The 14,247-nt window shown below is 46.3% G+C and overlaps 1 protein-coding gene across 1 annotated transcript in view; it reads right to left on the reverse strand.

Annotated features, from left to right (window-relative positions):
- MCTP2 (multiple C2 and transmembrane domain containing 2) overlaps positions 1 to 14,247 on the reverse strand; it is a 197,724-nt gene that overhangs the window by 170,770 nt on the left and 12,707 nt on the right. The window lies entirely within an intron of this gene.

Below are 14,247 nucleotides of genomic sequence, written 5' to 3' on the forward strand. Positions count from 1 at the left end.
GCTCACAGACTAAAAGAGGAGTGGACAACTTGTGGCCCTCCAGATGTTTTGTCCTACAACTCCCATGATCCCTCACCATTGGCTATGCTGGCAAGGGCTGGGGGGAATTGTAGGCCAAAACATCTGGAGGGCCACAACTTGCCCACCCTCAGATTAAAGGTACATGATGCAGTGACCTTGTTGAAGTCTGGGTCTGACCAGTGGCTGAATGGGATTGAGTGATCCACAGACAGAGAGGGTCATGACGGGTTTTGCTGGCTTCATCCCCATAATCAGCAAGTACAAAGGACTTCATTATTCCCAAGTTAACTGGGCACCTTTACGGCTATGAGCTAAAGATGCTTGCTACAAATCTTTCTCGCTGGTGCAGCCAACAGAGCCATTCTCTATGTTGTCCACCCGGGTAGCCATATTGGTCTGTTGCAGCAAAAAACAAAGAAGAGTCTTATGGCACCTTAAAGACTAATGAATTTATTCTGGCATAATCTTTCCTGGACACTGATTCATCTGACGAAATAGACAACATCTGTGAAAGCTTATCCCAGAATAGTTCTGTGCGCAATAGACACATCCCTGTCCAATAGACCACAGATTTGCACATGCTGTCAGGGTTCAAAACTAGATCCCAGTCCTACCTGGAGATGGAAGGGGATTGAACCGGGGACCTTGTGCATGCAAAGCATATTCTCTACCACAGGGCTACAGCCCAACTCTTTGGGGTATGAGTGCACTTCCAATCCTAGTTCAGAAAAAAGAGAGAGCCCTCAGCTCTCAGAAGATGTTTCGAGTGCGGCTAAGTTAGGCATGACAGTTACATTCCGTCTTCCCAACTATCTCCACACCATGGCCGCATATTATTTGTAAGGCTTTGCTTTCACTCTCTAAGCAATATTTCAAACAGGAAAGCCATTTCCTTTCAAGAGCCAGTCACTGTGGAAAAACAGCTTACCGTACCCTTGTTTAACTACCTTTTGGCTATAGGCTGGAAAGGCGGCAGCATTTACCACATCCTGGGGAAAAAATGCCAAGATGTCTCTGTAAACTAAATTTAAAAATACTGTATCACCTTCCTCTCTTGTCTGCAAAAGGAACCCAATGATATTTCATGAAATGGAAAGGGAAACTATTGCTGGGAAAACTGCATTAAATAAATTATAAATAACATCTCTCTTTGGGGGGAACGTATGGCCAGCCACTCTCATCCCAATTCAGGTAACAATAGACTAAGAAATGCACGTACGCAGAGCTGGCTCCGGGTTTTTGAGGGCTCCTGGACAAGACACTCTCAGTGGGCCCTCTCCCTCAGTGAGTCTATCATCTCACCATTGTTATCACCAGCTGCTCTTGCTCCCTCTCTTTCTCACCAATGCTACCACTTGCTTGCTTGACATGCAGAGAGCCAGGCAGCAAGCAGGCCATGGCATCTCCTTCTCCTCTTCCTCACCACCACCGTTGTCTGGGCCAGAGCAAGAGGCAGGTGAACAAGCAGGTTTCAATGGTCAAGAGGAGGAACAAGGTTCTTATCAGTGGGCCCCTGATGGAGTGTGGGCCCCTGGCAGGGGCCCGGCCATGCCTACCCTTGGTGCCAGCCCTGCATGTACACCGAGCTCAAATACTGAATTTCACCATAGGCCAGTGGCAGAGCACATAATTTGCAAGCAAAGGTCCCAGGTTAAATCCCCAGCATCTTCAGTGAAAAGGAACTTGGGCAGCAATGCTGAGAGAAAAAAAACAATGTCAGGTTGCTACTAGCGAGAGTAGACAATATTGAGCTAGATGACCAGACTATACCACACTAAGGCTGCAGTCCTATAATATACATAAGCCTCTGGGAGCAAGCCCCATTTAACTTAAAGGGACTTATACCTCTGGGTAAACATCCATAGGATTGCACTGCCAGTATTTTTATTTAAGGCACAATCCTATGTACGTCTAGACAGAAAAAAGTCCTACAACTCCCAGCATTCCCCAGCTGGGTGGGGAATGCTGGGAGTTGTAGGACTTTTTTTCTGGTCTAAACATATAGAATTGTGCCCTTAAATTATTTCTTAACCGTCCTTCATCCAGAGGATTCAGGGCAGAAGTGTGGGGGATGGGGGTGGGGGGACTATTCAACCAAACGTACCAATACGATATAGTAAAAACAAATTCACACAGCTGAACACAACATCATTATTGAGCAGAAGAAAAACAGGCTAAAAAAGACGGTGAAACAAACAGGACAATATAAAGGACACCTGATATTTGAACGCCCAGTTAGAAACTGGGGAGTGGGGGAGGCAAAATCCTAACAGCTTCCAACCCTCACCAAATCCTGGCCACCAAAAATAATGCCAACAATGTGACACCTGACAGCAACCAGCCAGGGCATTATGGGAGTTGCAGTCCCAACACATCTGGAGGGCACCAGGATGGGAAAGGTGCCTTAAGTGAGAGCCTAGTTCTCACGCAGGTGGCATACCTGTGCCTAGGATGTGCCACCACTGACTGCAGGTGCAGGGGTCACATGATTCAATGCACCTTAAAAAAAAAACTCTGTGTATTCTTTTAAAAACTGCACATGATGAAAGCGCACGCGAGGGAGACGGATGGGCTTCCGTCTCTTCCTCCCAACATCTAGCTTTTAAAGCACAGTCTTTAAAAAAAAAAAAGGTACATGGAAGGGCTCAGTCACATAAGCCCCCATCTCCACTACAAAGTAGTACCAAGACACAGGTTTTGCATCTCTGGCTTCAAAGTCCCAGACAGAACATTTTGCAGACATCATCTAAACACAGGGGATTGTTGTTGTTTACTTGGTCAGTCGCTTCCGACTCTTCATGACCTCATGGACCAGCCCACGCCAGAGCTTCCTGTCGGCCGTCGCCACCCCCAGCTCCCCCAAGGTCGAGTCCGTCACCTCCAGAATATCATCCATCTACCTTGCCCTTGGTCGGCCCCTCCTCCTTTTGCCTTCCACTTTCCCTAGCATCAGCATCTTCGCCAGGGTATTCTGTCTTCTCACTATGTGGCCAAAGTACTTCAGTTTTGCCTTTAATATCATTCCCTCAAGTGAGCAGTCTGGCTTTATTTCCTGGAGTATGGACTGGCTTGATCTTCTTGCAGTCCAAGGCACTCTCAGAATTTTCCTCCAGCACCACAGTTCAAAAGCATCTATCTTCCTTCGCTCAGCCTTCCTTATGGTCCAGCTCTCGCAGCCATAGGTTACTACGAGGAATACCACTGCTTGAACTATGCGGACCTCTGTAACACAGGGGATACAGAGCCGATTATACAACTCTTGCCCAATTATGGGGGGGAGAGTGTGTTGTTGGACTGCAACTCCCATCCGCCCTAACCAGCATAGCCAATGGTTAGGGATGATGGGAATTGGCATTCTACAACATCTAGAGGGCCACACCCCCGAATTATAGGATCTCCAGATGTGATATTAGCAACACAATGTTTCTGCAAAGATTGTATTTATGTTATGCATTTAGATATACTTGACCTTCAAGCAATTGGTTCCCCAGGCAGCTTGCATTATGATAAAAAATTCAGAAAATCAAAACAAAACCAGAACAGCGGCAGACCACAATATGAGCAGCAATTAAAAGCAGCAGATCATTAGCCTTGGGTCTGGTGGAGGACACTATCCCTTCACCAGTGGTGAAATAAGATCCATCTGCCAGTCCAGTTGGCAGAGCCAGCACCAGACATCTGGGTGTCCTCCACCTGCCCCCCCCTCCGCTGCTGCCCCCTTCCACCTGCCCCTTCTATTGCTGCCTCCTCTGCCATTCCCCCCCTTCCACTTCCAAATGCCTGGCTCTGAGGGGTCCTTCCTTAAAGCCAAGTGTTGTGGAGACTGGGGAGGTGTCATGGGACTGCCTGCACTGTGGGCAATCTTCCAGGACACCTCTTGTCCAGAGCAGCCACCTCTCCTCTTTTAGCTCTGGATAAATAAAGGGTGGGAAGCTGCTCCTGAGGAGAGTTGCCCCAGGAGATAAGCTGCAGCACAGGTGATCTCCTGGGATACCTCTCCAGTCTCCACAAAACCTAGCTCTGAGGAAGGACCCCTCAGAGCTAGGGCTGAGTCTCTGAAGAGCCATGCCCATCACTTTCTCCTGCCAATGTGCCTCTCAAGGGAATGGGCATCATCGTTGGGGAGGGGAGGGTCTTCGGGGTTGGCAGGGAAGGGCCCTTCTGAGCCTGTGGGCCCTTGGCAGTTCCCCAGCCTTTCTGACCCTGACAAAGGTCCTGCCAGTTGGGTTTTGTATGTGCATCAGATGCGGCCAACCTTCCACTTATGGTTTAGAGGACACGGCTGGGTGGAACCCTGAAAGCAGCGGAGGCTGGTGGCTCTGGTGTCAGTGGGGTGGTGAATCTGCTCCAAGTTTCAGTCAGAACCAGTCAGAACTCTAAAGGAGCTCTCCAAGGTGCTTCACAGTTGCACTTCGACGACATCTGGAGGGTCACAAGTTGTCCATCCCAGAATTATAGGATCTCCAAAAGCAATATTAGCAACACCGTAGTTTTGCAAAGATTATATGTATTTTATGCATTTATATATATACTTGGATAGTTCCTTTAGAGTTCTGACTGGTTCTTCTGTCAGGTTTCATTCTTCTGAAACCTGGAATGGATTCACCACCCCACTGACATCGGAGCCACCAGCCTCCACTGCCTGAACTCTTGTTGGGGGTGAGGCTACACTGTTGCAGATCACACTTTCCTTCCTTCAAAGGCAAAGTCAGGGGCTGTGATTTACCAGGGACTGTCCCTGTTAAACAATGGCACAGTTTGGAGCATATGTGACTTGACAGGAGCAGTGGCATAAACCAGATTCAAGTTTCGCTCTCTTTGATCATCCATGCAGATGGAACATCTTTCTCCTTGCAAGTAATTGCTTTCTGGTTGGGGACCAGCTGCTCTTTTGTCCATTCGTAGACTTAAAGTGTCTGACTTCTCCCGCAGCATTTTAGCTATGCTGAGGAACACAAATGGGTTAAGATCTCCATAAAATGTTCATTTATCAAGTTTCCTGTTCTGCAAGAATAGAAGCAGTGTAAACAGTGGGATCCCACAGGGATCTGTTTTGGGACTAATGCTTTTCAACCTGTCCATAACCGATCTGGAATTAGGAGTGAGCGGTGAGGAGGCCATGTTTGCCGATGGCACCAGATTATTTAGGGTGGTTAAAACAAAAAGAGATTACAAAGAGCTCCAAAAGGATCTCTCCAAACTGGGAGGGTGGGGGGAACTCAAGCAGTGACCCTTGGTGAGGGAACAGGTGTGGAAAATAGGAACATGTGTGTGTATGTGCATCTGTGAAATGGCCAGTACGAAGTCCGAGAATCAAGACACGCATCTCCTCAGAGGCAACCTGGATAGATTTCACAGAACCATACAGTCTGGCCCCATGCAGGGCTGGCCCAAAACATTTTGCTGCCTAAGGCAAAAAAACAAGATGCCCCCCACTCCCATTCCATATATGAACGCCTACTGGCCTACCAGATGAATCTGTCTTCAACACTGATGATGAGATAGTATCCCCCACTGCACCTGAAGGTAGCAGGCTAACTTAGAGGGCACAGAGCAGGCTGCATGGCTCACAGATTTCTCCTCCAACACCTTACTGCCACCTCCCAAGATCTGCCACCTGAGATTGCCTCATTCAGCCTAATGGTAGGGCCAGCCCTAGCACCACGCCCTATTTGCTGCAGGAAATCTGGAATTAGAGCATCCCCAAAAGATGGCTCTCTAGCCTCTCCTTGAAGACCATCAGCGAGGAAGACATACCACACACACACACAGACGCAGTACCTGGCTTATTCCACCCATTGTGGAATAAAATCCTCTTACCACTCAGATGTTTCTCCTAACGTCCAACCAAAATCCACAACAAAACCTACTGTCACCACCACCAGCCATCCCAGCAGGCTGTACTGCAGGAGATGAGAGGGGAAAGTGGGGGCCATTCCATCACCACTGCAGAAATACCTTTTTTCCACTCTACCCTCCCCACTCGTTTTTCCTTGTGTGTCATCTCTTTTTCGATGGTGAACCCGGAACATAGGAAGAAGCTGCCTTATACTGAGTCAGGGCTTTGGTTTAGCTAGCTCGGCATTGTTCACACTTACTGGGAGCAGCTCTTCCAGGCTCTCAGGCAGGATTCTTTCCTAGCCCAGCCTGGAGAAGCTGGGGATCGAACCTGGGATCTTTGGTATGTAAAGCAGGTGCTCTACCAGAGCTATGCCCCCTCCCTGCTGGCAGGGACTGTGCAGTTTTACTGATTATATGTAAGCTGTTCTGGGAGTCTTCCTGGCCAAGGAGCAGGATAAAAATACTGCCAATAAATAATAAATACAAATATACCCTCCTGTAATTTAAATGCATTAAGATCTACTCCAGCCTTCTGGAGCAGCAGAGAAAGAGCCCTTGCTCTCTTTTATGGGCAAGCCCTGCAGGTATTTGAAGAGTGCCGTCACGTCTACCCTCAGTCTTCTCTTCTCCAGGTTAAACACACCTAGTTCTTACATTTTTTCCTCATAAGCAGTGGAGGGGTGGTGAATGCGCTCCAGGTTTCAGTCAGAACTCTGAAGGAGCTCTCCAAGGTAAAGAAGCACCTTGGAGAGCTCCTTTAGAGTTCTGACTGAAACCTGGAGCACATTCACCACTCCGCTTCCACTGCTCATGAGGCCTTGGTCTCCATACACCTGACCGTCTTCAGTGCCTCCTTTGAACCCTTTCCAACTGACCCACGCCCTTCTTAAATCGTGGCACTTGGAAGCACTGTCGGCAATTGCTAGGTGTCACCCATTTTTTCAAAGTTAATGTCTTTTTTCAGATCAGACTACAACCACAGGCATATTCTTATGAGGGACAACAACAACAACAAAAACCCTGCCTGTGCTCTCCAAGCTATCCAGGGTTGGGAGAGAGAGAGAGGCAACCAGTAAAGAAGCAGGCAGGGTGCTTCTTGAACCCCAAAACACAAAACAGAATGCCCAGAAAGGGAACCCCATTGGTAACACAACCCCCTTCTCTGGTTTTCCTAAAGAATAGGTCTTGAAAGGACTTCGGCTTGCAACCCTTGGCTGTGCCCACGACTCTTTGCACTCTTGAGAAGGACAGGCGCAGGTGGCAACTTGCTCCAAAACATTTCCAATACATTCAGTGTTCTTCTTTTGCCAAAGAACAGGAGGGGGAGGGAAATCCCACTTCCTGTTGCTAATTTTTAATTCCACACTGCCGTGAGTGTTGCAAACACTCGCACATGAAGTTGTCTCATGCAACCCCGTCTGCGTCAGCACTGGCTGTCAAAGGCTCCAGGGCTGGACCCAAGAAGAAACTCACAGCCCGAGGCTAGAAGGGGGGAGATGCAGCTTTGGCCACAGGTAGTGAAGCTGGGGTACCATTGAAGGGCATCAGGTTATTGATTATTTGGCCTTGCTTTTACCGCCATGGGAGGGACCTTTCCAAGCCAAGCGTGTGTTTTACCACTATAAGATACAGTGTTTCCCCTGCTGGTGATCCCTGCAAAATCCCGGCACCATGGTCAACACCTGGCAGACCGCTTGCACATCACCAAAATGAGGAAATGCATCCCTTCCCCACCCCCCACCCCAAAAAACAGAACACAAAAGGATACGGATATACATAAAATGCCCATGAGCTGATTTGTATGTATAGATGCACAGTTAGAAATCCTTAAATAGAAACATAATGCATCTCACCATAACGGGGAACGTGGTGACCAGTGTGCCTGCTCAATCTGCAGTTCAGGTGCTAATAGTTGATGGGTAGCTTCAGGGCCACTACTCTCCTGGCTCCATAAGGTTCTTTATCTTTAAACCAGACTTGCATTGAACAGCCCTTGAAACAGAGGACTGTTCTCAGTAGAGTAGGGCACATGGGCACTCCAGGAGACACTCCTACCTTCCCCCAAGTTCTCTGCTTATACTGCAGGAGTTTGGGGAAAGGAGGGAGTGGGAATCACAAATAGCAGCTTTCCTTGTAAACCGAGCCAAAATTTGTGGATTTCTCGCCTCAATAGTAACAAGTTACAAGGACAAGATTTCATTGTCTAATGCTACTAAAAGCGGTTCACTTCTCAACTTTGGATCCACCACCTGTCTCTTTAGCTTTGTGTCCTCTGGATGGACATTCAGAGAAACACAGAATCAGCCGCTTAGCCCCAATGCTAAACTGGGGGTGTCCATTATTGGGAAATCTGGGTCTTTTTTGACTTGATGGAGTTCTACCGCATGTACGGCTTAATTTGCATTTGCGAGTCAAGCTGCAGGATTTTCCCTGAACTTGGGAAACTTTTTTGCACATATTCCCCTGCATGTTCTGCAATCTGCACACATTTCTGAGCAATTTGTGCAAATCACGGCCAAATTTGCACAGATTTGGCCGTAATTTGTGCAAATTGCTCAGCATTTTGAGCAAACTTGCTGGGAAATTTGGGCAAATTTGCTCATAAATTTGCACAAATTGTGGAACCTGCAAAAAAAGACAATGTGCAAAATGCCCAAACTGACCCTATTTCTACAGATCAAGTAGGGCACTGCAGCGGAAACTGAAATGAAGTCCTGAAGGCGGAACCTAGGAAAACACATCGAACTCCACCCCCTAAATGGATTTCTCCAACATTCTTATCTGAAGCACATTCTTAACTGCTAACCTGTTCCACTCATTCCATGGAACTTTCTTCCAAGCAAGCATGCTTTGGACTCCTAACCTAAGAACTGGTCTGCATGTGCTGCAGGATGACATAGCCCAGGTTTTCCTTCAGACCTGAAGTGGTCTTACAGATGAATGCACCTCTGCAACAATAACAGCAACAAGAACAAGAATATAATCAGTCAAATCTTTATTGCTTAGGACCAAAGGCCTTTGCAAAAATTCAGACACACGCAAAAATATATAAATACCACAAATCACATTTGCAAATATAGTTACTAGAAATACTACAGCTACAAAACACAGTAAATAAAAACCAGAGTCAAAAACGGCAAATGAGCAGTAAAAGAAAGATTAAGAGGGGGAAGGGGATCAATAATAAAATCTTTGCTAAATCGATCTCTGATAAAACACTTTTGCATGGATCCTTGCAGCAGCCAGTGCAAAAAGGGACAGTTCCAAAAGAGTCAGTATCTGGCAACAGATCACATGTCTTTTCTGGGACCAGGCATATAGAAAACTAGCAGCTCAGGGAGAAAGGAAGCCGCAAAAACTCTTCTCACATAGAAAGTGAGCACCACAGCTTAAAGTCTCTCCCCTGATATTTCACCCAGGTGCATGGATTGCTATGTGAGAAGTGTTCTAGATTCCCCCTTTGAGAGTTGCCAGCGTTTGAATTGGATTCTGAACAGTCATTTGATCTGCAGCGATTACCAGGTAATAATGTTTATCTTCATGCCCTAAAAAGGTTCACCTGCTTATTCCTGAATATCAAGCTAGTGTTAGAAGCATAAAAGCAGAACACACTGGAGGCATTATATTCCCAGACGGGCTAATTTTCTACATGCATTAAGCAGGGGGTTTGCTCAGAAAGCCTCTTTGTTTCCTGTTAGTCCCCCCTCGGCAACAATCACCAGCTGGAATGCGGAATAAGCTACCTGTAGCTATAGAAATTAGGACCCTGCATTTGACTCCAGCCTTTGCCATTCATTCCCTAATAATATATTCTGGGGATTGGGGGAAGAGACTGCTTGTGCAGCAGGGTCTGGGGAGAGATTCAACATGTTTTCTGCATTGCTCTCAAGCAGGATCCTATCCAGGGGGCTGGTTTTCTTTCCTCCTACACAAACAGCCTCCTCAATCCCATAATATATTAGCAATAAGGTTATAAGGATAGAAAGGAAACAGTCTTCCTTCTCTGTTCTTTTTATCTTCTTTTTAAGAAGCAGCCTAACTCCTTATTAAATCCCATAAACCCAACTAGGATAGCCGGGTGTCTTACTTTACAGAGGACAGTCCTCGATTTTGGAGAGCTGTCAGAAGACAGTCCTCTATTTGATGGCTTCTCCGGTCCAAACTCGTTTCAAGCCAAATAACCATAAGGAGGCAGAGCAGAGAAGGGCCTTAGAGTCACCCACCAATGGAGGCACCAGGACAAAAGGTTGGGCAGGCACAGACATCACTTGCTCCATCTCCTCCACTACAGTGAGATATATTGAATTTCTATTTAAATTATAGTTATTATTGCTAAATTTGCATCTATATAAATAAATTAGCATATGCAAATGTTATGCAAATTGGGGTCCTCTTTATTGGTGGTGCCTCTCCTCTTTTTTGCAGTGCATAAGTGGCCACCCTACAAGGTACGTCCAGCTGCATGTTAGAATAAACTCCAGTTCAGGAAACACTGGATCAAGCCCTGCATTCTATCCTCCATTCTGCAACAATCTTTTTTGGAAATTTCCTCAAGCTTCACCTCTTCGAAGGCAGACACCCAAGGCCAGCTGTGTTAGTCAATTGTTCAAAAAGCTTCTTCTAAAAGGAACATTCTGAAGAGTTGGGAGTGGACATGTTTCATGCAAAAATCATGCAAAAATCTGTCCCCAGCTTACAAATGCAATTTCATTGGCTCCTACATTATTTCTGACCTTTAAGGCCCTAAATGGCTTGAGACTCAGATGTCTGAAGGATCACCTATGCCCATACCAACGTGCCCTCTCACTCCAGGCTTCAAAGGATGATCTTCTCTCACGTTCCTCTATCAGCTGAAGGTGCAACTGGTGACACAGGAAAAGGCCTTCTCCGCAACAGCACCCAGACTGAGGAACTCCCTGCCACAGGAGATCAGGGTGTTTCCTTCACTTTGTGCCTATAGGCTTCGGGGGCTGGGTGGGAGTTTAGACTCAGTTTTCATTAGGACAGTCTTGGACAGCAGGCATTGCTGGTGCTGCTTTGTGATTTTGCTTATATGGTTTATGTTCAGTTCTTGAGAATGCTTTTATAATAGGACCCTCAAAGCAGCTAACTGACTCTTTTAGGATGGAAAGGCAGAAAATAAACAGTCCAACGAACAAGCAGCCTCTAGGCGACACAGCTTTTTGAGAAACTGCAAGAAACAGAGTACCTCCTTCTTCTGGTCACTAATGCAACAGACACGATTAAGGCAGGCTAAAATAATAGAACCTGCCCATATGTAGCTATCTGTGGGCCTCTTTTGAGACTGTAAGCGCAAGGCTGATCTCTCCCTTGACTCTGCCGCCAAATTGCGAAGCCAAAGTTGACCAGTGAAGCAACGAGGATCCTTCTGTATCAACGGGCAGCGCAGTACACTGAAATATTATGCTTCAGGTTGTTCCCTTGAAAGCAATGAAGCAAATACATTTGAATAAGCATGTAAATATACCGGCTGCACCTGTCCATAAATCCCCACACTTTTATTTGCTTATGCACTGCAAGAGAGGCTGATCGAGATTGCTCATCATCAATCTTTACAAACGCACAGACATTTCCTGTTCCTGGAGCCCCCAGTGTTTAGAAGACTTCGTCTGCTTAATAGCAGGGAAAGGATGATGTGTGACAGAGAAAAGAATAAAATAAAGAGAAAGTATTAATCCAGTTCTTTATTCACGGTAAAAGAGACAGCAATAAACTGGGGGGCAGCAAAGCAAGTCCCATTCACTCAGGAAGCTAACACAGACTTCAAAATAGGTTCATCTTCTCGTGCTGTTCGAGGACTTTTCACACCTTAAGCAGGCACACACACACACCACAAGGAGCCACAACCAATCTTGACACATGGAGAAGCTCTGTGCATGGTGCACATCATGTCTGTGCATCAAACATGATGTGCATCACTCAGTTCAAAGGGTTGGCATTAACCTTTCACATTCCTTGTGGTTTAGGGCAGGGCTATTTGAAGGACCTGCTACAACTGTATGAGCATACCCAGGCCCTAAGACTGGTCTTGGGTGGCCCTGCTCTCTGGCCTGCCACTAAGAATGATTAGCCGCTAGGATAGTGTACTTCCAATGGTAGGCCCAAATCTTTTGGACCTCCCTCTCATGATTAATTTGGCCTCCTCTTCGGTGCTTTTTAAACAGACCCTAAAAAACCTTTTTATTCCACGAAGTTTAAAAAAAATATATATTGGAGGTTTCCTGTCTTTTAATCTAACGCTGCACTATTTGTTTTCATTGTAATTATCTTAGTCCTAATTTCTTATTTTGCAAGCTGCCTTGGCCCTAAAGGCAAGATAAAAAATAACAAGAAATTACATAACATAAGAGACAAGTTTCTTGTTGTTTGCACTCCATATTTTCAAGTGCACAGTAATGTGTGCCTCAACCCTTTGCAAAAACACTTATGTGTCAGGAAAAAAGGTAACACAAACTGGACAGTTCGACCATCTCAGTAAGTTCTGTTCAATAGTCCAGCAAGATCCCGCAAGGGGAGACTGATCAAAACTAGTTTACTGACAATGGAATTCCATCTTGGTCATCTGAATTGGTGGAGGAGGCTCTGTTCCACAGGCCTTTTGCAAGGAAGGGAGATCTGTTTATACACTGAGCAGGGCCTTTTTGGTAGTGGTGCAGATTTTATGGAATACCCACCCAACGGAAACTTAACAAGCATAGTCATTGTATACCCTCTGCCATAAGGTTAAGACTTCCCTATTTTCCAATACCACATGGCACCCATGTTCTTTTATTGCTGCTACAATGTCATTTTGTGATTGCTTAAGGTGTTTAGCAATTATAATCAATGATTTAAAGAATTGGCAAGTTACCACAAGCATCCCTTAGAAAGGAGGCCAACAGCAAAAGATGCTCCATTAATGAATTACTTTGGCTCGAAAAAGCTTGACAGGCCTTTAAGTTTCCGATATTGCTGCCCCCTCAAAGCAACCCATGGTCTCATACACTCCTGCCCCCCCCACTTCTCGTGCAAAAGTTCCCCCCTCCCTTTCATTTCTGGAGGAAAGTTATGGCACAGTATTGCATCTCTGACCGTGCTTTCCTAACAATGGTTCATTCCAAGCCGGTTTGCAACAATGGTTAGCCGTGTGTTTGCGAAGTCTTTGGAGTGAACCATGGTTGGCAAATACACCAGAGCTTACATAACGCTGCACTATAATTTGCTTTTGAAAGTGAAAAGGGGTGGAGAAATGTACACATGCAGGAAAAACAGGGAAAGGGAGGAGTGCACGAGTCTACAGGGGATCTCGATCTCACTATGGTTAGAGGACTACCAGGCATGAAATCAAAGCAACGCATGGCCACAGACACACATGCATGGCCATGATACCTCCTCCTGATAATCAAGGGGTTTAAATCAAGGTGATTATGAAAAGCAACTGCCAAGCCAAATCAAACAAGCATTTGTTTAAGGTGGGATTTACCAGCTTACCCTTGAAATCCAACACCCGCACTTAATCATTCAGAGATTTCAACACTGGACTGCTTTAACTGTTCGGCAGACCTCAGAGCACTACAGAATCAGGCCCAGAAGTAAAGTGGCTCCCCAGTGACACCACTGCCTGGTTCTCTCCTTGTTTCGCTTTGGGTGTTTGTTTTAAGACAGGGGTAGGCAACTTGGGGCCCGCCAGATGTTTTGGCCTACAACTCTCATCAGCCCTAGCCAACATAGCCGATAGTTAAGGGATCATGGGAGTTGTGGGCCAAAACATCTGGAAGGCCAAAAGTTGCCGAGCCCTGCAAGAGAAGGAGAAAGGAACTGAGAGACAGAAGGTGACCAGATGCAGAGAACGACAGAGCTCCTTAACCTCCAAACAGGTCTGCAGACAAGGGAATTTTAGAGGGTGCAGCTTTTCTCCATGGCAAGTTAAACCTGCCAAAAATGCTCGATTGTGGAAGGTACAGGAGTCTGGTGATCCTTTCCTTCTGGTCACCCTAAACAGATAAGGAATACGTGGGGGCGGGGAATTGGTGTTGCACATTGAGACTGGGAGGTGGGGTCTGAAAAGGCAAAAGACTTAAGAGGATCAGGAACCTTAAGACCAGGCTTTCCAAACCTGGTGCCCCCCTCCCCCCAGATCTGTTAATTGCAACTCCTAGAATGGCCAGTGCTGGCTGGGGATGGTAGACATTGAAGTCCAACACATCTGGAAGGTAACAGGTTGGGAAAGGCTGGCCTTAAGAAGAGACCAAATGAAAGCCAGGAGCTTTCGTTTCATTTGCTGCACTGCATTTTCACTTTCTTTCTTCTCAGCTTAGTCTCAACTCAAAACAGGAAATTGGCAAAGAGGTTGCCCAAATCAAGAGACCAAATCGCCCGCAAGAT

This window comes from Heloderma suspectum, chromosome 11 (assembly GCF_057233095.1).
Source record: "Heloderma suspectum isolate Gila_16-S chromosome 11, 16-S_ref, whole genome shotgun sequence".
Taxonomy (NCBI): Eukaryota; Metazoa; Chordata; class Lepidosauria; order Squamata; family Helodermatidae; genus Heloderma; species Heloderma suspectum.